Source organism: Aquila chrysaetos, chromosome 20 (genome assembly GCF_900496995.4).
Source record: "Aquila chrysaetos chrysaetos chromosome 20, bAquChr1.4, whole genome shotgun sequence".
NCBI lineage: Eukaryota > Metazoa > Chordata > Aves > Accipitriformes > Accipitridae > Aquila > Aquila chrysaetos.
Window position 1 is genome coordinate 22,762,913 of NC_044023.1, and position 23,869 is coordinate 22,786,781.

At 40.3% G+C, this 23,869-nt stretch overlaps 1 long non-coding RNA gene across 2 annotated transcripts in view; it reads right to left on the minus strand.

Annotated features, from left to right (window-relative positions):
• LOC115333393 overlaps positions 1-23,869 on the minus strand; it is a 129,099-nt gene that overhangs the window by 40,554 nt on the left and 64,676 nt on the right. For both annotated transcript variants that reach the window (XR_005930930.1, XR_003920774.1), the window contains 2 exons: positions 21,468-21,682; positions 802-863 (listed from right to left, as the gene is read on the minus strand). This is a non-coding gene — a long non-coding RNA (uncharacterized LOC115333393). The remainder of the gene's footprint in view (positions 1-801; positions 864-21,467; positions 21,683-23,869) is intronic.

A 23,869-nucleotide genomic window follows, 5' to 3' on the forward strand; every position in this document is an offset into this window, starting at 1 on the left:
TTGAATGCCCTTGATAGAAATCAGTGAGGTATCTACTCCAAACATTTTTGTTTCTGTACACAATGTGGCTGCTACAATTCAAAACAGACAATTTAGTGGGTGGAACTGTAATTAAATTATTATGGCTCATATCTAATTAAAACACATTTCAAGGCACATTTCAAGCTGTGGTTGGATGTCAGTTTTAAGTTGCCTCACACGGCTTGGCAAGCAATCACGCTGAAGGAGGGCAGAGGGAAACAGCATCCAAGACTAAGAAAAGGAGGATCTAAAAATAAAAATATTTTGGAATGACTGCCTTTCATTTTGAACCCACCATTTCATTATTGGCGTGATACCACCCCACACCACAGATCTCTCAAACAGGCCTCAAGACTCACAGAAAGAAAAAAGAAACAACTGAAAATGCACAGACCATGGTTGCATCTGGGTTCTATATACAATTTAACAAAATGCAGCTGAATAAAAGCCCTCCCACTTTATGGGAAAGCAGTTTCAGTGTGAGTATGTAATTACAAGCCAGAGAAGACAGAAAGGTATAGCCTAGTAAGACACACTACACAATCTGTAATCTTATAATAATAAAAAAGTATCAGGCTTTACCCTGGCACAGATCATCCCAGCTGGTTTTGCTGGTGTGCAGGACAGAGATTTACCCCAGAGCACCAAGAAACGCCACCTCGGCACCCTCAGCTGTCAGCACCACTACATGCTCTCAGCAATGATTACGGGACACATAGGGTCTTGGTGCATCAAGACAAGGCAAACCATTTCAATTCTTTGCAGACAGACAAGACTTACCCTGTGGAAGGCTCTAGTTGTGGAACATGTCTAGCTGCTCTGCACCATGCTGTCTTGCAGCTCTGAAAGGGGAAAAAAACCCAATAATTTAAGTTTAAAATCAGAATTCTACACTCCACTGAGATTTTGGGTCAACGAGTACACTGGGATTTTGGGTCAACGAGTACCTCATCTGAAAAGCAGTGGTCTTTTTATATTGTCAGAAAAGATGCATTCGAATTTTAAAAGTCTAGTGTCAATATAATTCCTGTTCCAACAACTATTTATGACTATTTTGCCCTTACCAATATGTTACTTGAAAACATTGATTACTTTTGTACTGACCAAAGCCTTTGGAATGATCAGGGAAAAATGTACAGCCTGACTCAACAAACAAGTACTAATCTAAGGGAATTTTGAATTTGGCCTTTTTTCCAAACTTTTAAGTGTAACATGATAATTAATTCTGATGTCATGTATTTACATACAATGCAGCACGGCTGTTACCCCTCTAAACAATGCAAACCACTCGAGGATAAATCTAGCAACATGAAAACACTAACCTTCCTCCATAAAACACAATGCTTTTATCACCTTTGAAAGAGACTCTTAGGACATTCTGTTCACTTTGCATGCAAAAGTGTGAGATGCTTAATTCATTCATCAATCTTTGTCTACCCTATAGATCCTTATTATAAATTTGCTGGCCCCAATATTTGCACTGCATTGTGTGTCCTTCTCTCTGGGTTATATATTTTATTCCCTGCTCAATCTAAAAATTGTTCATGTTTGCAAATAGCAGAACACAGAAAAACATTTACACAGAACACATACTGTACTAATCTATACACAGTCATATATACATACATAATTAATGCAACTTAGATAATGTACCTGGCTAGTAATATGCCCTAATAGCTACAACAATAAAAATCAGCCATGAAGACAGCTTTACTGCAGCATTATTGCTCAGATTCTTGCACCTTCCTTGTTGTGCTGTCTGTCATGGCATCTTATTGCTTGGAGTAAATGTTTTACTCCAAGAAGAGTACAAGTGCTGACACCAGAAAGAGAATATTTCAGTCACTTCAGAATTAGTGGTTAATCCAAATTCACTTTACTATCAAGTTAAAAAGATGTCAGCTAATGCTCTGCAGCTCTGAAGGCAGAGCATACGTTATCACCTACCTGATAGCTTCAGCTGTGTTATGTACACACAGAGATTTATATGGCTTCAAATGTGTGAAATGCCTTTCGTATTACAAGTAGGATTGAGCCAAACTCAGAAAGAGTGTTATTAAACCACATTAACGATTAAACCACATTAACGTGGAGCCTGGCAGACACTCCTTCCACAGTGGTAAGCTGCCAGAGAAGTGAAATTTCTCCAGAGGAGAGCTGTGTCTCTCCTGAACCGTGCGGTACGTGTGACAGGCCATGCGATACGGCTGTCGTAAACTGCACTGGGGTGGGATTCACGCAAGTGGACGAACACAAGGCCGCCCCAGCGCAGGAGGGCTGGAGGGCAACCACCCCTCCCCATCTTAGGAGCAGGTTTCTCCACTGCCACCGTCTGCCGCACCACGAGGAGAGAAGACATCCTTCTCTTGACGCTCTTCTCCAGTGGCAGAGACAATGTCTGAAGGACAAGCAGAGGCAGCACCCCTGAGCCCACTGCCACAAACTTCTGACCACTAAGACTATACAGCCTTTTTAAATTGTTGATCTTCATTTTAAATTAATTTTTCTACAGACAACTATAAAACTAGCAAAGGCAAAACGATTTGTTAAGCTGAACATACGCCTTGGTTTTTAGCTTTGAATTCAGAGAATTCAGCAAAGAAGCAAGAACAGGAGTTTCATGACCACATTTTACAAACTATATAGAAGGGGGTTGAAATAACAAAGTTTTAAAACGTTGCTAATTTTTTTTTTTCCATTTTCTTCCATTCACCCAGGTGGGATTTTATTTCTACGTAAAATTTAATGCTAAACAAATAGATATATTTTCAGAAGACCTCAAGGTGCTGAAGCAAAAATGGGACTGAAACCACAAGAGGAACAAGCAGGAACTGAACACCCAGCTCTAGCCTGCTTTGGGATCTCGCCCCCAGCACACCCATTCTGCTCACTAATTACTTCACCTCCCTGTTTTTGCTGTACTTTTCCTTATGCGCTTAAATACATTCCAAATGTAATTGCATAAAAAATTGCCTGGTTCACCCAGGAACTAGTAAGTCCATGTAACTGCTATTACAAAACTCGAATCAAAGGCACTGAATGTTGCCATTGCAAAGTAATTAAGCCAGTAAAACTATCGGTGACTTGAAGTGCTCTTTCATTAGTAAAGAGAATGCAATTATTTTTCTGCCACCTTTTCTTATTCTATTAGGCTGACATGCAGGAGCAGACATACTAAGCAGGCTGATTTCTCACAAGGCTCCCTGTCTCTCAAAGCACACTTACGCACCCGGCTGTCTCCAATGGAAGTCCTCCTTCATGCGCAGCTGATCGACTGATGGTCAGCACATTGCCTCCACTGTCAGGACTTAACACCCGGCTATCGAGCTTAAACACCTCCTGCCAGCTAAACTGAGCAGTGTCCTTAAACCCTTTAGCTTCCACTGAATATCAAATAAAATTCCAAACGGTTACATAGCATGACGTATTTGGGGGGAAAACTCATGCGGCATTTTTTGCTCTATTTGTTTTTTACTAAGGGCATGATGGCTTCAGCAACAAGAACAAATGTATTGCTGAAACATAGCTGCTCACAGTAGTGACGCACTTGCATAATATAATTCCAGGAATTCTTTCTGAAACCATGTGTTGCTATGCAGTATATCGCAATCTCACCTTTCTCTTTTTTAACCTAATTCTGAATATATTTTTATGACAATAGTGTGTGAAAATGTAATTTTGTAACTTCTAGATGTATTTTAGGCTCTTGCCTCATCACAGCTCCTAAGCTAAGCAGTATCAATTGGCAGTGCTATTTGTATTGATAACCTTCAAAAGAAAATCAAGACCCTACATGAAGTAACATGAATAATTCATTAAGCCGCCCAAACGCTACTGTAGCACGGAGACAAGCAACTCTGAACCTAGTATAAGGGGGCTCTAAACAAATAGATGAGCTGCCTTTTAAATTATTCAAAAAGCTGAGATCTCACCACTCACGAGCCTTCCCAGAGGACGTTTAGCCACCGCAGCCAGCAGGCTCAGGATCAGACTCCAAGTCACAAGTGGGAAGTAGTTTGGGGAAAGCTTAAGACTCTCAGCCCCCGGACCCTTCACCGGCTCGCTGGTGCAGCTGGAAATACAGACCCACGCGGAGCACAACCAACCTTCCTCAGATCCAAAGATGGAACAGCCCGTTTCTGACCATTGAGTTTAACTTGGCTCTGTTCATCTCTCGGACAACCTGGCAAAAGGGCCAGTTGACGCTGGGAATTCCGTGGTTGTCAGCATGGAGAGGTGCGGTCAGGGTCTGAGGGGACAAGGAGGAGCACACAGTCAGAATGCAGGAGGGTGCCAAACCCAAACTCAGCGATGGAATAACTTGATCCAAAATATTTGCTGGCGTACAAGACTGGCAGGCAACCAGCTACAGAAAGCTTTGATTTAACACACTCAAAGGAGTTTTGTTCTAAGGAAAATAATGATTGTACAGTATTCCCATCTACCCTCAGATAACTGCAACAAGCAGCTGGACTTAGCGAAGTATCGAACAAGAGGGACTCATTCGTACCTGACTCGCCAACTGCAGCACTGCGCAGGCACGGCAGCCCGTGCGGCCACCACACAATGCTTAAATACCTATACAGAAAAGTCATTAAAATTTTTAAAGGTGGTTTTGGGGTTCCCCCTCCCCTGCCTCATAAATATCTTGTGGCACGTGAAGAAAAAAAAATAATCCTGACATACTGGTTGTTAAAGAGAATTCAACTCTAATGACAGGCTTCTGACTGTCAAGGATGAAATTACAATGTAATTAAGGATATTAATTGGAGAAAAATTGACCAATGGCTTAGCTACAGATCTGCTCTAGCAAGCAGAACTTAAATGAAGATGGAAACACAAGTTAATGTATTTTTCATTAAAGAAAGCAGAAAGGATAATTCTCCTTGATTTCCCATTGTAGTGAACTGCTCAGAGTAGTTCGCATTAAGTACCCAGAGAACCTTGTAAATGAGGCCAATTTCTGCTGAACTCTAATACTAGTTGTTCACTTATTAGTTCTGAAGTTGTATTTAAAATAATCTCATCCTTTACAATAATAAATATTTCCAATCCTACAGCTGTTACCTGGATCTTCCACTGAGGCAATATGGCATGCTTCAGAATTTCATGAGCTTATTAATTAGAGTACAAGGTTGCTTTCCCATCCCCCCTGCTTCCTTTTTTTTGGTACCAACAGAAGTTAGCGACTGATAGCACAGAATGTTATTGCCCCATAACATGTGTATAAGCAACAAGTAGCAACTCAGACAAGCCACCACCTAGACTAGGACTAGTCTGTAACTGGGACAGCCACAAACACACTCCAGGCTGAAACAACTGTGTGTCATTTTTGACATTTAAAAATGCCATGCATAGCTCCCTCCAAATCAAGGGCTTACATCGCCAGTACCAAGGTTGCTGGAAGTCTTACAAGAGGTATACTGCAGCGTACGACAAATACAAGTAACAAGATTAGACAGTGAAATCCATTTGAGATTAATTGGTGAGTAATCAGACTGATGAAGTTTATGATCCTTGAACTCAGAGTAATACAAAGGTACAATGTCAACAATAAAGTGGTAACAGCTGACGAGAGTACCCTTCTGTGAGGAAAACAAAATCCTTTTTTCTTCAGCTGGAGGCAAAGGCAGCATCAAACAATTTTAAAAGCAACAAGTGCACTTTCTCTTGAATGGTTCTCAGACATTAAATTAAATAATGCCTTTGCTCTTTGAGTAACCTTTGGTAATTGTTGGGAGAAAGAAATATTTGTGATGCTTTTCAGCTTGAGTGCAGCACGCATCAAAATTTATATTGAGACATATGAGCAGTAATGGGAACATCTTGCAGGAGAAAACGTGTTTATTTACAAATGCACAGCAACTGTATTTAAAGTAACATTAGGGAAGCAGAACAAGTCATGAAAAAATTATAGTGGAATATTCCCCCATAATTCCTTATTCTTTTAAAAGAACAAAACAAAACCAAACACCTCCCCCGAAACAAAACAAAAAAAAACCCTTCACCGGAAAAGTAATTGGACTTAAAATCCACAGAATTAGAAACTGATTCATTCTAATATGAATAAGAAGCAAAGCTTAACTCAGCTCTAGGGTCAAAGTTGCAATTTCCAATATAGAAATTAAGTTCTCCCCAACCTAGAGACATTCTAAATTAGGAAATCTCCTGTTACCTTGTTTTTCATTTCATAGGCTTTGTTTCAGTTAAATGTCAGCAAACATTAAACACTACAGTACTTCAAAAAGAATTAACCCTTGAAATACTGTGGAGGACTAAGGCAACTTGTCAATGTTCCTCTACACCCAAGAATGGCAGAAAAGCTGTGGCAGTCCTTGAATTCAATGGAACCATGCTGACTTGGAGCTATTCAGGATCTGGCTCATGCTATCAGACTTATTTTCTTGCAATTATTGATTTGGGACAAAAAATTTCAAAGCCATAAAGGGCCATCAGAAATTACAAAGTGGGATTCTTCTACATGTGCCTTTAAAAATCCCAACTGCATTTCCCTTGCCCAACACCAAGCAGAAAACCCCTCCAAGCCTTTTTATGAGCTAAGACAGGACCTGGAGAGAGTCTATTCCGAGTACTTCAGAGACAGATTTGGGCACCTGTACCATTATTATTCTGACAGTCACAGGAATTGCCAATTTACTTTTCCCTAATGTCCCAATTTCCATCTCCAATTTACAACTTGTCTGAACAAAACACCAGAACTCACCAAGCTGATAAGCAATTCTTCAGGATCATTACTGCATTCAATTCTTTGTATGTTCAGATTTTTCTAGATGCTCCCCAACCAATTTCTCCTCCTCGCTGTGCTGTGTCTCACTGGGAGCTGCACTCATTTCTTTGAAAGCACTTTGTTATTTCATTGCCATCTTATCTGACATCCACCTGACCTGTGCAGAAGTACAGCTACTGTGTTTATAGTTTGATTCTGTCTGGAAAAAGAACTTTTTTTTTTTTTTTAAATAAGCACTATATGAGGAAATTAATCAGCAGAAAAACAGTGCTTGCTATTATTGTTACTCCAGTCCTCAAGTACTGAAAATGTTGATGACCACCCTCCTGCACACAAAAACAGATCTCCCCTCACAGCACAAGATGGGGAAAACTTGGAGAATGATTTCTTTTCATTTCTCTCTTCCCTCACTGGTTATAGGAAAATGGATTGAGTAATCTGGCTGGTCCCTACCAGTCCTATGTCTTGTCTTGGGAAGAGACCATGCTAAGGAACAAATAAATTCAAAACACTTAAAGAGAAGCTTCAATAAAAGTGAAAGAAAAACACAAGCTACTGAACAAAAGAAATCTCTTGCTGGGGAATGAGGAAAATGCATTTTACGGTGTCCATCACCAGCACGAATCTAGTAAAGCAAAATATTGAAGTAGGTCGTGTACAGCTTGGTGGGAGCAAAACCAGAGCATTTCTTATCATGGATTTGTACATGGTGCTATTCACACATGAAGAACTTTTTCCATCATCTGTAAGGAACAGCAGGAGGTGCCATTTCTTATAAAAACTCTTTTCTTAGCTGCTAATCTTGGGAAACCCTTTAAAGATCATCCTCACCTCCTCAGCAATACTATGGCAGACAGAATTCAAGTCTGCCCTTCTCCTGCCATCAGTGTTGTTTTCCCATAAACCTCACTTCTCAGCATGACCCTCTCTTTGGTGCACAGTACCAGATCCAACCCTCTTTATTGTGCGTCTTTTCACCAGAATTGCGTCTCCTCAACAGAAGCCCATCTCAAAACCCAATTATTTTTGATCCATGGTTTTGACCAGAATCTGGCTACATGTAAATACACCTCTATCCGTGCTTCCCGCATCAGTGTCACTTACAGTGGCCCAGAAGTGCCACAGGAGTTTGAAGGCTGAGGAACATCAACAGGACATCATCTTGCCAGAGGTGAACCCTACACCAGGCCTGCTAGCTTGCTTCAAAACTACTCATCTCTTACTTACCCTGAGATTACAGCAAACTTTTTAGAAGTACTGTACTTTTTGCCTTTAAAGGACAGGCACCTGTCCTTTAAAGCTGGGTTTTCTTCTAACAAATTCCAGACATGGTTTCAACTCTGCGTTACAACAGGCGCCTTCGGCTATATTGTTCAAACTGTTTGAAATCAAGTTAAACAGCAAGAAGAACAGAGTTACATTTGAATCAGAGTAGCTTAAAAAAATAGAAAACAAATATGCTACGCGAGTAATGACTCTAGCTGTGCATGCTGAGACTCTTTAGCATGCATATTTATAATGAGGATTTACTGTGAAACTGTCACTGCATCTTAATACTACAGAAATTCAAACTGAATACTGAAAGAGACAAAGATTGCTTGAAATTTAGCTAAACGGGTGCTTCTATCTGACATACCAGCAAACCAAAGGAAAAAAAGGTTTTAATTTCAGTAGGTGGTACAATTTTATGACAGAGGGAAATAAATTTTCATCGAGTATGATTGACATTTCTGGAAACTGTGTTAGCTTTGTTTCCAATCATCACGTCAAAATAGATTCAGCTGTTTCTATTCAGATCAGCACCATAATCAAAAGACTAGAAAATATCTTCCTACTACACCATTCTGAAGTCATCTCTTCATTTTTGCAGTAGGACTCCCCTCTGATCTTGAAACCTACAATATTTAATAAAAAAAAATTTCTTCCAAAAGCCAGGACCGGTTTTCTTCATCATCTTTATAGTATTCCAGGTGTGACAAAACTTCTCTTTTGGAATACTGTATTGTCCTACAAATATTCATTATTAAAAAAAATTCTGTGCTCTCTCAAAACATCATGCAATTTTTGAACTGTGATTACTTGTAGAAAGTCATTTCCAACCCTAGCAACCTACGGAAACACTGCTTGCTATATCCATGCTAAAATCCGAGCAGCAGGTACTGGGAAAGATGTACGAAGGTTGCAAGGATGATTTGATACTACTGTCATGGTTTCACAGGCTGTCAATCTATCATGAAAATTCCCTCTGGAGGTTCACAAACAGGTCCAACCAGACGAGAGTTACTCTCCTCTCACATGTACCAGGAAAACAGCCTTCCTTACACCCTTCTCCTGTAATTGCCTGAAATCATGGTATCTAAGACACTGAGAACACACTGGTTTATTCCTTACCTTCAGCAAATGCAGTTTTGCTCAGAGATGCTACCACAGAGAAAAATAGCAGATTTAGAAGCAAAGTGAGGAGGCTCAGTGCTCAACCTAGGGATGGCTGATCTCAGCGAAGGAGGAAGGGCAACAGCAGGGGGTCACTTTTTTTATACTGAAAGAGAACAATGCATCTGCTCTAGTCACAGCACAGCATGCTGGCCTGTAACCTCGTGTCTCTAACTTTGGAGATGATCTGATGTAAGCACACCCAGTTCATGAGCTGCTCAGAAGTTTCACCTCCCAGTTCTGAGGCTTCTGATGTTTATGATTTATCCAGCTGGCCATTGATTTATATTGATGTAACCCAACCAGCCACTTCAAAGGTTTAAGTATCAGTACCAGATTTATGTCTTCTTCAAAACATCTTCAATAATGTCATCTAAACTACAATAAGAAATTAATTTTTTCGTTCATTTTCCTGGGTTTTAACTGACCTTTCTGAAAATGACTGCAGTGATTCTACAGCAGTGATTGGAGATCATCTTGGTTGGCCATCCTCTTGCATGCTCCTGGCCACTTACAGTATCAAGACCACACCAAATGCATTCTTCTGCCTCAAAGCCATTTATTTGAATAAATTCTCTTCTAGGACCGATGGCATAAGGTCAGAAGACAAAGGGTGAGTGACTGCTCATTCACTTTAGGAGGGATTGATGCTAAACATTCACACCTAACTAGCTAATGCAATTACTGGTTAATTCCAAATATTAAGGATGTTTAAATTAAATGTCATTTATTTGCAAAGAATAAAAGCAAGAAGAGATTGAGGAAGAATTGTGACCTTTTGTAGCACCAATTGGATTCACATGGATGCAGCCTCCACCAGCCCGCAGCCACTTAGGTGAGAGATGCCTTATTCTGCAGGCATCAGGAACACTGTTTGCCAGAGACAGAGTCTTCACACTCTAACATTCAGGTTTGTCTTGCCATTTAACTGATCAAATTATCATCTGATAGACCAACATGGCAATCTGCGGGCCCAAATCCCTCACCTGCCAATATAAGTTATCGTTTATATTTGAAAACCAGGCCTCTGTGCATTTTCTCTTAAATAACACATCAGTCTCAATCCTTTTGCTTACCATAAGTAAACGACTTCAGCAATTACTGTCTGGGCAGTACAACTGCTCTGTTCATAGGATTTGAGAATGCATGGTGGTGCATTCCCAATGGTCTGTACAGTCCAGGTTGGCTCCAGCAACATGGACGATACTAACGTTTTGTTACATGGTCACGCCATTTACAGAGAAAACTTCCAAGGACATGGACAGAAAAGGTGTTGGGCAGATCAACAGCAGCTGTGTAGAAGTGCAGCAGTTCCAGAAAAATGTGCTGAGTTTATGAAGTCCCACAGTACAGTCTCGTTTTATTAGAATGTCCCAAACTCAAGCAATCCCAAGTGGCTGGAGTATTTATGAGCAGAACACAAGTGCGGTCAGGTAAAATAGCCCTTACTGGGTAAAAAAATTTACAGGCAAGCCATTTGCTATCCAAGAGAGCAATAAAGTAGTTCCTGAAGTACAAATATTTACAGGCAGAACCAAGCTCTTTGAGCCATGAGTTACTGGAAGGTTGTGACTGTGCTTTCAAAGTGCTTTCACCTTACCAGCTGCTCAGTAGCAGCAGGACAAACTCTTCAGCTCCTATCTGGAAGAATTAAGTCAAAAACTGGTTTTAAAATTGAGACAGTGCATGCATTTCATCAGCTGTACAACTCAGTAAAAGTGAAGAGAAAATCAGACTAAGATGTGAAAAACACTCATATGAACATACTTTATGATGATGAACATGATTAATGTGAAACAGAAACAAGTACTTCCCTCTAGCTAATTACCACTCAAACCTCAGAAGTTGAACACAGAAATGTAAAATAAATATCATCTGGCATTTCCACATGCTACTAATTTAATCCATTTAATAATCACAAAGAATTTTGAACTACACTACCATTGTATCCATATATATAACAAGGCGGTAAATAGAAAACACCTGATATACCCTTGAACCACTGGAATGTTGCGAAAAGTCCCCAAAGCTGCTCTCCACAAGCACTGAGTTTGTCCTGAATCAGCTACTTTTTTCCTTAAGAAGCTGAGGACATAGGGGGATTTCTGAAGACATCAGATGATGTGCAACTGCAGCAGAGTACTTTGACTTGCATCAAGATTTAGTCTACAGTTAAGCTAGTTCAACAATAAAGGTTGTCAAAAAGAGAGTGAAAAGACCATGGTGCCTATGCTTAACTGACCTGCTCTAAGCATCAACTCAGTGAAGCTGGGAATAAAGCCCAAAGGTTGGTAGAAACGCAGAAAACTAAAATAAATATTTGACAACATGCAACAACTGATTATTTCTGATTTGAATTAGAGCAGATGAGGTTATCGGCCTCCTTTTTATAATGGCAGTACTCTGAGCAAACTGGTAGTGGCCTAAACATAAAAAACGTAATTGCAGTCAAACAGAGCAAAACCTCAAAATAGTGCAAGAGAGAGCTTCTCCTGTTGTGCAGCATTCTGGAACGCAAGAGCTACTATCAGCACAGGTTGGCACTAAAATAAGCCATTTCTCTCAGCTCTACTCTGCTTGCTGTGAAAAATAATGATCTGTTGATCTTGGTTTGTCATTCAAACTGTGTACCCACTAAGTAAGCATCTGTCTTTTTACTGGATCTTCTTCTGTGATGTTTATCAACTGTCAAAACAAAACAGAAACAAAAATACAAGAACAAAACTTCTAGAAATACTTTTAAAATTACATTTGTCAAAAAGCCCTGACAATAATGGCCACTGGAGTTCAAGAAAACCTCATCTACAATGATATTATGATCACGTATATGTCTACACAGAGAAGTATGAATTTATATTGTACTTCCAATATCAGTACAATTTAGAGTGATAAATCCAGTTTGCACTTGCATTATGGAAAGTCAGTGTGAATGGTTTGTGCTCCGTTATAAAATTGAAGGCAAGGCTTTGCAGGACAAATTTATAAAAATAACAAACTTTCAAAATAATAATTATTTGATCATCTTCCCATTTCTTTTTAAGACAGCAGATTAGTAGGTGTTCTTTCCCCCTCCTAAATGTGAAAGCCATCCAAATAATTCCCTGTCAGTGGACATTTTATCTTACACTATCTCATAACTTTTCCAGAAACACAGTAAACACCATATCTAAATGGTGAGGAGGATGAGAGTCTGTGATTTGAAAGTAAAGAAAATCACTACAGCTACCGCAAGATAGTCTAAAAGAAAGGATCAAAGTTTCCACTGGCAAAGCCAGTGTGAGTGCAACAAGCTTTGGTTTACGTGTATATGTCTGAAGCATATGTCCAAGTAGCCTTGTTAAAATACCACATCTTAAATAAAGAATCAAGCATTTTCTGAAATGAGAGCTGAGCCTAACTGGGGAAGGCCAAGCAAAGGGGAGTGGTGGCTCCTGCGCCTGGGACGGACAGAAGCAAAGAAAAAGGTGCTTGTGGCTTTGGCTGGGCAAGGCAAGAGCTTTGCTTTGTTTTACTTGAGAATTTTGCCTGAATTGGCGTGCTTGAATTAATAAACAATTCCCTGAAGAGAAGGCCTGAATGAGATTGACTTCTTTATGGGATTTCAATTCTCCTAAGTGGGAGAAGAGAAATCTGTCAAGTACCTTAGTGCCTATTAGACCCATGAAGCCGAGAGAATCCAGTCACATCAGTAGGAACCAAGTTACCACAACTTTCCAAAACCAGGCAAAAGGAAGCGTCCAAACTGGAAGGTATTTGAAGTCAACAATTTCTTCAGACTTAAAAGAAAAAATTTGAAATGCATCAGAAAGGAATACCAAAGCATTAAGTGACTTTAACTTCCCTTCAACAGGTGATAAATGACCTATATCTTAACACTTTCTGCAGTTCCCCATCACTGAGTAATGATAAGAAAACCAAGTCATCTACATGCTGACTTGCTGCAAGAGACACCTGCAGCAGTGAGACACAGATTTAAGCCAAGGACAATGCAACAGAGGAATACAAACACCCTTTGATGAATTTTTCCACATGTTCCTGCAATATGACAAACACTGGGGAGCAAGAAATAATCCATAACATTTTCAATTTGTCAGTGGCTGGATTTGGGAGAACAGGTGAGAGAAGGGATGGACCCTGTACCAGGCCCACGCTGGGTGGACCGTCAGCCCCACAGACCTTACTCATTTTCAAAGATCACTACCAGGCCCCCAGTGGCTGGAGCTCACTGAAGCACTCCCACCAACTCCCCTCTGTAATTCAATTGCAATCCAAGAGCTTCCCATCAGGAAACCGTCACCAGAAAGCATCTCTCTTCCCTGTAGCAAAACAGCTACGGGGAAAAAAAACAATCAATCTGCGCTGAAGCTGCACAGCATCATCCTAAGTGGAGTATCCAAATGGGTATTTGTGGCTTTTCATCACAAATGCCTTCAGTTCACCATGCGGAAGCCAAGTTAGCTGGTAACCGATAGGAAGATTCAAACAGGAGAAGGATTAAGTTCATCAGAAAGAGTCAACCTGACGATGATGTTAAAGGACCTCCTGCTAGCCCTAGTCCTTTCCTGCATCAAAGGCTGGCTCAATTTCCAATTACAAAGAATGCCCTTGGAAATAGATTTTCATTTAACATTTCAATAATGTTCTGAACTTAAGAGTTAGGTACACCACCGTGTACCCAATTTGTGTGCACAACCACCCTACTGTGTAAAAAAACCCCACCAAATAATTGACTGAGTAGTATCAAGGTTGTAATTTGTCACACTCAGAAAAATCCCCCAATCTGTGCACAAACAACATGCAATTTAGATGTTCAAGTACATTCCTTTCTAAATAATCTGGATAAGCAGCCAGATAGCATAAGAAAATTCACTGCAAAGACAATTTTCTCATTATAGACACTACAATTGCACCTGGAAACATGAGTCAGCTGCATGGCGAACAAAGGTGCAATATGAAACAGCCCTGCCTACAGGCAGGGGAAGCCTACAGCCCTAACCCCGAAAGCCCTGGCATACATGCCTGACTGGAGGCAGAAACTACTCCCAGTACCTGACACTGGAGATGTGCTGAAGCTTTTGCAGGATCAGGAAATCACGAGCAAAAGAATAAACACCTAGAGACAGCAGAAGATAACAGAGAGACAGATCTACTCTAGAAAACATGCAAGTTAAGCCAAAGAAAGAGGGTATCACTTCAGTTGTTTCCACCTGAAAATGTTTTACTTTCAGTAACACAGCATTTAGTTCAAGTCTTCTCCTACCATCACATCCCAAGATTTATGTGAGCTCCTTCCAGCTCTCCAGTTGTGGACAGACACTCCACATGTCTAAGCCCCTGTTGCTCACCTTCCCCCCACACCGGGGATGGGACAGGAGGAAGCCTGGCTGGAAAGCTGATGTGCCATTTTGGACAGAGCCAGGAGAGTTTTGGGAGAAAGATTCAGGGCACTTGCAAAAAGCTACAAGATGTGCCTGTAAGTGATTTAAATGTGGATTTTCCCCCCCTTTTTCTGCCATGGGGCTAGACTATCTGTATTAGTGCATTAACAGTGCATTAGTGCAGCTGGAGAATGGAAGGAGCCTGAGCCAGCCCCTCCTGCCTCACAGAAAATACTCTGTCCTCCCTCCATATCAGCACCAGGGACTTCAACAAATTGGAGCCAGGGCTGGCGCTGCCGTGAATCAGCCCTCTGTGCCCAGCTGCCTCGCCAGGCTTGGGGATGCACCCTCTGACACATTCAGACATTCACTCAGCTTTCAACTGCTCCGCATCACCAAGGAAAGAAAAAAAAGTGAAGGGAAGCTTTTATGCTCTTTGCAGTTTAGCCAGTGCCCTGACAGAGGCAGATGGGACTCCTGATCCCAAAAGCATGGTCCCTGGGCACGGGGCAGCGATGAATAGCTCATGAAGCTCTTCCACAGCCTAGGCAGGCACAGCGTGACTTCTGCCAAGACTGTTCCTAGCAATCCTCCACTTTAAAATATCTTGGAAAAAATCCTAGTTATTGATGGTCTTGATTAGGCCATGTGTTACCATTAAAATCATTCTAAAGGCAGAGACCATTTATTTAGTATGAATTTAGAGTTACTGTGAGAAAATGAAACTACTCATTTTCTGAGTACATTTATTCTCATCTTTCTAGTAACACTCTGGGAAGGCTTATCTAACACCCCTCCCCCTTCCCAATCGCCATTACATCCAGGAGGGAGATAACGAGGTGCATAAAGAATGCACTCATTGATCAGAAAGACTGGTGGAATCATTAACAAGGTTCAGATGGCAGGATGGCACACACAGGGCCCTAGAGCACTCTCCATGGAAAGCCTGAAGGAAAACATTTCTTAAATACATCAAAAGTGGTCCACTTTGCCTTGTAATTTGGCTCCCTACAAAGATATTTCCAGGAAAGTTTCCGTCATGAAGGTGAAGGAGCAGAAAGAGATTAATTAACCAGCTGAAAGAAAGCAGACACTGAAGTTTGACAGCACTAAACTCTCCCTTACAATAAGTAAGATTTTGTTGGACAGGAACAACAGCTCTACAAGTTTCTCCTTTCTAGATGACCTGAAATAGATTTTAGCCTGGAAATTTTCTTTCAAAGAATTCTGGAGTTTTAAAGCTCAAACCACATTTAGGAAAGACAAACAATCGAGGAGTTCAGCCTGCTCCTGATACATCCTTGTAAAACGGAAGTTTTATTCTGGAAACCCCAAAGACTAGGACAACATGCCTATTTATATCTAATGAAAGCTCACTTCACTAATTATGAACTTTAGGGGAGGCATTTTTAGGTGCTCAAGTAAGGAGACTGGTTCCTCTATGTCCCCTCCACACTGCATGGGGACAGCTAGCCCCTTTCACAGACCACAGCTGGAGGTGCCCATGTTGCTGCTGATGTTCTCTACAGAGGAGCATATTTCTTTTTGTTGGTTATACAAAAGAGATTACTGTCGGGAGATGAGAGTATCCCCCAGACTGATGAACCCCACTGTTTCAAAGTCTCACCTTACATGCAAACAAGTAGGTGTAGACACTCACCAATGTAATGCAGTCCTTCTTGGGAGGATGGTACATAAACAAAGCTGCACACATAAGAGATGAATTGGTGAAAATTTCTTGATTGGATGTTAGAGAGCAGGCAATCAATATAAGGACACTTTAGGTTTTGCAGATTAATGAATGTATTTTATGGGAATCTTGATGACAGTGTCCAGGAGCTTCAGATACATCCTTGATAACAATTCAGTATCCTCAAACAAGAGTTAAGGCCATTGGCTTATCAATTACTAAATAACTAAAACCACCACTCTCTGATTGCCCAGTATTACTTCTTGAAGCATCCAATTTGCTCCTCTCTACAATCCACTGTATAAATTGGTCTGATGGACTCCAGCTCTCCTTATCTATTTTATTTCATTTGACCATCTGTTGTCAGGTGTTACAGCAGCAAGCCTGCTTTCTAAGGTAGTTAGTAGTTAATGAAAGAAAAAAGGAGATGATCATCAATCACTTTGAAATGATCTCCTTTTGTTTAGAGAGGGAAACAGAAGAGTTAGCAGAAACAGGGCAATACAAGGGAGGAGGTGGAAGCGACTGACTTCATCCCTGCCACACAATCTCTCAGCTTGTCGGCAGCTGGATTAACAAGCAATATGGTAAAGATTAACACCTGTAAATGGCTTAGGAGAAGGGCACATAAATCATTTTACTACTATTACTCTATCCTGAGTTCAGAAAAAAACAAGCCAACCCTTTTGCTATTGTTCTCTACATTTAGAGAATGTTTATAAAAAGCAGCTACAAATACAACACTGAGAGATGACGAGTCAAAAAACTCTGAACACAGCAGAACTTTTTTTTAAAGATAGATATGCCAAGTAAATATGATTATTGCTGCCAAAACTCAGTAATTCACTATGAGCTGTTGAAAAAAAGCCTATGTAATAATAATGCAAAACAAATACACGTACAAACACTCATACAAGCAATATTTACAAGCATTGCCATGCTTGTCAAAGATGAATTTCCATGCTCTAATCACATAATACTGGTAATATAAGATTATACATCCTTCTCAGAAGGAAAGAATTGGTTACTACCAACTCCAGTGGTTACTGATCCCAGAAATCATTACTAACTTGAGCAGTATTTGCATACATAAATAGTCACTCTGCTAACACTGCTGCAGTCCAGCTTCAACATGTGAAGAAGCAGAAAGCAAGCACTCTGGCTAGCCAAATTGCTCTGATTGCCCACCATCGTGCTCGTCTTCAGGCAGGAGTTTCTTCTCTCTATTCCTGCTACAAAGCTGCTCCCCTTCTCCTCTTTCTGTAGAGGAGAACAAAGGTTCTTGGAGAAGCTAAAAAGAAAGAAAGGGGAAAAGAAAAACAACACTCACTCCTGTGGAAGGCAGAACACTACGTAAGTAAAAATTTCTTTTATTTTATATTTGGTGCTGCTCTTGTGCAGATACCAGGTAAAAAAAAAGCATAGTGAGCTTCTCATGAGTGAAGGTCACAGAGCCAGGTTCTCCATTCCAGTGCACCTGTTCTGCATCGCATGGTCACAGTAAGCCGCAGCACATCACACAGCACTCGTCTGGCAAAGCAGACATTGCAGATTTAAGATAAGCAGCAGCTTTAGAGATATGGCCTGGCCTGGGTGATAACTATTTTTAATATCCATACCTTTGCCAAATTTTTACTAGTAAACTGTAATACAGAAAAATACAAACATAGTATCAAACATATTTATTCATTTCAGAACTGGATGCTAAAGAAAATTAGATTTATATACAATCTGCACAAGAGCAGATCCTTTACTATCCCGAGTAACTTCTTTGTGTTACAATGTGACATAGGGAACCAACCATAGTTTGCAGAAACAGATTTAAATTAATGTCATACCATTATGCAAGGTCCTAAGGGCAACAAGGTATAAAGTAATACATGTTGAAAATTCTAAGATATCAGTCACTACTATTCAGTAAGTCTTAAGTTTCCAAGCATTTCTGAGATTCCACCGGTAACAGCTATCCTAAAGCTTGTTGACGGGTTTTTCTTGTGGCTGCTCTGAGCACTTACATTTGGGAGCATCAGTTTTCGTTTTCTTTTACAGTGATCAATAAAGCTATGACTAGCAAATGGTCATCACGAGTTTATTTACTGATGTGAATGCAGAAGTCAACCCAACATTCTGAGTTACCTGGACATTTTGACTACCTTATTCTAAATACCAGGATAATTATTTCTCAATGAAGTATTTATGTCATGGTTACAGCAATTAATAAGGCATCTTTCCACTATTTCTGCATGCCCCATTTCCTTTAAGTGTGGCAAGTGTGTGAGTTAATCAGCTCTTCAGGACAGCTGGAAGAAAAATGCTGCACCACCATCACACATTCTGGCCACAACTAGTAATTGCACTGATGAAAGGATTAACATGACACAGGCTGGTATGAAAGGGAACACATGCCCAGCACACTGTGCTCTTGGCATGTCAGTGCTATGGAAATGGATGCCTAAACTAGTAATTTCTCTTAATTTTGAAAAACCTCAGTGCGATGTTTTTTCAATCTAAATGTATTTTATTTTCAGACCAGAGACATTAAATCCAGCTGCTGCTAGGTTCTCCTTTTAACCTTTGCATCTTCCATAGTTTATCTTTTCATCCAAAAATACAAGGTAAAACCAACTCAGACAAAGAAAGCCTGCCCAAACTCCTACATACCCTTCAGGTCATCAGGCAGCTACAGAAAGCTGGCCTCAGCTCTTCACAGCAGACGACAACAAAGTCTGTAAGTACCTGCCATAACGAACCCGCCAGATATTTCAAGCAGCTCTGGCTACCTTTCCAGTCCACCCCATGAGTACAGAACAAGGGCAATTGGCTCTAGCCAAACATAACATTGCTTTATCCACAGGCTATGGGTCTAGAGAGACACAAAAAGGAGACAAAGAACTGACCTTCCTTACTGTTGTGGATGTAATGTTTTGCAACCTCATTCCTGAAGGAAGGGAAATGCATTAATTTCATGTCAATTAACTTCAGATGCAGCTGTAGAATTCCACTGAGTTCTATCTTCTGTGTGTGCATTAATGTACATGCAAGCACACACATGTGTACATGCTTCCATGCACACACAAGAACAAGGCAAGGGGAATATTTCTCCAATCTTCAGAACTGGTAAAACAGGCTGAATTTTGTCACAACTTGTGGGCCTGCGTAACAAACCTAGAATCTACGACTTTTGGAGTAGCTACCAGGAGGGAAATGATCTCAGAGGGTTTTGTCATCACTCCCTTGGTAACGGAAACTAATTTTTTGTTATCATTCCCTTGAATATACTCTACTCCCCTTTCCAATGCCGGCAAATGATACGCTTTTTACAGCGCCGATTATCACCAAGATCCTCGCAGGGGAGGATGCAGCAGAAAACTGTTTCTTGGCATTTATCCTTCATCTCCTGCCCACTGCAAGGCCTCAGTTCCCATTCCACAAAATGTACTTTGCCCTTACTTGCAAACTACCTACAAGCTCTCTGGAAGCCAGAAAGCCCAACACACAGCTCCTGTTTTCTTCGTCTCTTATTTTAAGGGCACTGAAACTGTTTTTTACCTCCTAATAATGGGTAAAACTTGTATTAAGTGAAACTACAACCAATTCCTCAGAACACAACTGCTCTATTGGGAACATCTTTATTATTAAGCTTTTAGATGTATCAAATAATGCTATGAATATTGCTGTACTAGCCACTAGAACAGCCTTTAATTTCAGGTTGTGGGTTCCCCCCCCCGCCCTTAACATTTAAGTAATTATTTTGCCCATCGCTAGTCAGCTTTCACCCTGACAGTGTACCCATTCTTGAAACCTCTTTGACAGTACACTGAAAATCCCAAACCACACTGCTGGCATCACTGGGTAAGTAGGAATTTTGCTGCTAATGTGTCTGGAGAGGCATGGATAGGTAACTCGTGACTAAGTAAGAATTTTTCCAAATTATTTATCACAAGTGTATGATAGTATTTAAATTCACCTGCAAAAACAGCATATGCATGATTTGTACATTATGAAGTCAATTTATCATTGTATATTAGCACTTGTCTATCTCTAACAAATGAGTAACCTGAGGAAATCAGTGGGATTTTGCACCGACTTGGAATTAAGCTTGTCTGTAACTACCTTGACGAATCAGATCTAACGTCTCCTTGCTAGATAGACTGCGGAATACATATACAACAGACTAAACCCAAAAAAAAGAAAGTTTGTTTTATCAATGCCTCAAGCAAGTTTATTTACTACATTACATATCATTCCTTTAATGTACAGCACTTAGTGCAACAGGGTGCTGGCCCCAATCACGATTCTGAGACATTACAGTTTTAAGTAAATAAGTAAAGCTGGTTTAAAAAAAAAAAAACAAAACCAAAAACAAACAAAAAAACCCACCACAACAACAACAATCACACTGAAGAGGAAAAAAATAAGGTCTCTTTCTAAGTCATAACTATGGTAGAAAGGAAGTTAATAAACCTGCCAATAAAACTGGCAACCACACACAAACCCTGATCTGCTATTAATGGAACAGAAAATATTAACTTTTCTATAGAATTTTTAAAAGCTCAACAACAGTCTCTGATACAGTTACATATTTGCTACATAATTAGGTTAGAAAGCCCTGCAGGAAGGTCTTTCTTTTGTGCCGTATTCTATTATGTCCTTACAACAGTCTGCTACAGATTTTTCAGCCACATTTAACTCTCTAAGACTTTTTCAAAAGGTTATTCAGAAATAGCTACTTCCACATGCATAAAAATAAGGAGACCCACCAGACAGCAGGTTCACAATAGCGACCCAAATCAGTGTGCACATGAGAATTTTTAAGCCAGTGAAATGGGAAATAATGGCAGCTGAGAGATCGGCAGATAACGCACCTGGGAAGGGAGGCTGCTGGATGCCCAAAGACACAAGAGAGAGGACCCAGAGTCACTAAGTCAGTCTCAGAATTTAAGGACAAAAGCAATTACGAAGAATCCATGTAAATAGGTTTGTGGACAGGTCTCTCTCTATACATGCCCAATAGCTCTGACTGTTTTTGCATTAATGTACGTTTTCAGTTCGGAGTGTCACTACATTAAAGCCTTAAAAACATCATCACAGGTAAATTGAGGACCCTAGACAAAAGGGGAAGTGGTTTTATTCTGTGACAGCCTGTAAGGAGAGTCTCCTTGCACCAGTAAATTATACATTCACAATAAATACTCACCATTCCTCCCGGGACAACACACTGCATACATCAGTGGGCCCTGAGGGTCTCGCTTTCCTGACATCCTTCTGAAAATGTGTCACTACTGCAACCTGCACACCTGGGAGGGCAGCAGACCACGTCCACCCCAGACTGCCCAGCTGGCTGCGCTTCTAGTGCTGGGGTTTCCCGTGCTTCAGGCACAGCATCTCCAAATAAACCATCAGAGGGGCAAACTACGGCCAGAGGAAGTAAAAAGAAAGAATGAACTAAAAGTAGTTAGAAGTGGGGTGAGAAGGTGCAAAATAAGCTCTCTGTAAATAAGATCAGTATTACTCTGTGCTCTGGTTTTCACAGAGGCAAAGCATGGCAGCTAAATAATTTTAACCATTAATCTCACGCCTCCGTACAAAGCAGTCAGGTTTTGTCGCTAGCTTTTATTCCACACTGAACCTTCAATTTGTTGAAGTGTCAATCTAGGTGGCTTTGTTGGAAACCAATGAGGTGAGATTATTCGAGCAATTATGAACTAGAATGAATTGCTGCATTTCAGAAACCAGCAAACAAAAAAATAATAATAGAAGATAACCCTTTTCGTTGTTCAGCAAAAACACTGGTTACAAGCTTTAAATACAAGAGATGCAGGTCACCCCTGAAACATGCAGAAAATGCACACAAGTCTTGTTTTTCAAAATTTTAAATAGTCATGGAAGAAGTAAAAATGTTTGGGATATTTTCTTGGGTTTATTTTGCTGAAGTTTCTCTTGCCACATCAGGATTTGCCACTTTTATGCTTTAGTTTTTAGAAAGCGTGAAAAATTTGCATAGAACTACCTTCCAGCTTTGTGCCTGCAGAGGATCTAACAAGTTGCTGGCAAATCTCTTTGTTTATAAAGCGTACAAAGTGAGACACATGCTAATGTAAATTAAGAACAGACTAAGCCTCTTACCTATTTCAGTACTTTTTGCCTATATTTTCACATCAAGTGCTTAAGAGAACAGGGAGGAGATTTTATAGTGGCCAGTGACAGTAAAAAACCAAATACATGTCCTTATTGCTAAGGGATTGTATTTCCAAAGAATACAAACTTGGGCAATTTATTTAACAAAGAGCAGAGTATGTTGGCCTTGATCCAGCAAAGGATGTAAATAAATCCAGATTAGCTAACTGCATTAAGGACAGATGACTGGACTGTGCACTGCATCTTCGCTGCAAGAAGTGAGTAGCCTACTCCTAGACTCCCAATCTCTGAAACAGCCTGGCATAGCTCAGAATATCCCTGAGATTAACAAAGTCACACTCCACCACAGTCTTTCGAACTCCAGGAAATTTCTTAAGCTTTAACTTGATGAAAGAAAGAAAGCAGTGTTTCTATGCAGATATGCTAGACAGACAGATATGCTAGGTACCTAGAACTAAGTCCTGCGCACTTCACTAAAATTGTGTGTTTTAAAACGGGCAAAACTACGGTGTGCTCTGGCTTTCCTTGCGAAGAAATTAAACGCTGGCAAGTTCAGCACAAGGTCTCATTCACAAGTATTTCCTCAAAATTGCTTGGCCAACACACTATAGATAGTGTTTGTGATTACTACTGATTTCCTCTTTGGTTAAACTGGGAATCAAGCTCGCTCTTTAGCTCATGTGTGCTACTGAGTTCCTCCAGGAGCAGGATCACCTACTTGTGAGGTGTGTTGGGTGGGGAAAGAGAAAAACAGGAGCTGCTAAACACTAATAAAACCTGGAAATGAGCACACTACAGTCCTCTGCCTTGGTTCCTAAGCAGAGAGTTTCCCATCAGCCCCACAGTTTGGCTGAACATGTTACCACCACTCTGCCAGCTCCATGGAAACTCTGGGATGTAACCTATAAACAGAAGTTCACCTACTGAAAATGGTATTTGTGCTTCTTTTCAAGTAAGTGGCCAAGGTCAGAGGGTTTCTTTATTCATGAGATTATGGCTTTCCTTCTCATAGAAGCAAGGCCCAACAAATGTGTTTTTCCAACATCCTGATTCAAGTACCCCCAAGGCACACAGCAGAGAATAGAAATTCTTCTAATTAGAGACCACTTTTCAAAAAAATTTAGCCCTTGCTGCTGTCTTGCTCAAGGTCATATGCTAAGTGGCTGGTGAACAAACAGATCTGCTAACTTTCAGCAGAGTGAAGAATTAAAATCCAATTTAACTTCAGTACCAACCCTGGTATTTGACACTGTCAAAACAATTTTCTGTTTTAAAGCAACAGCAGACTATGAGTGAGACAACAGAAGAAAACTGGCAATGAAATGAGACTTTGTAATCTTTTTTTTTTCCCTTAAAATTAGACTATTTTTTAAGAAAAAGGTTGATCAAAAATATTAATTATGCAAACCATTAGTTCTAAATCCAGTATTTGTGGTTCTGCTGGATTACTAGCTTGGATTC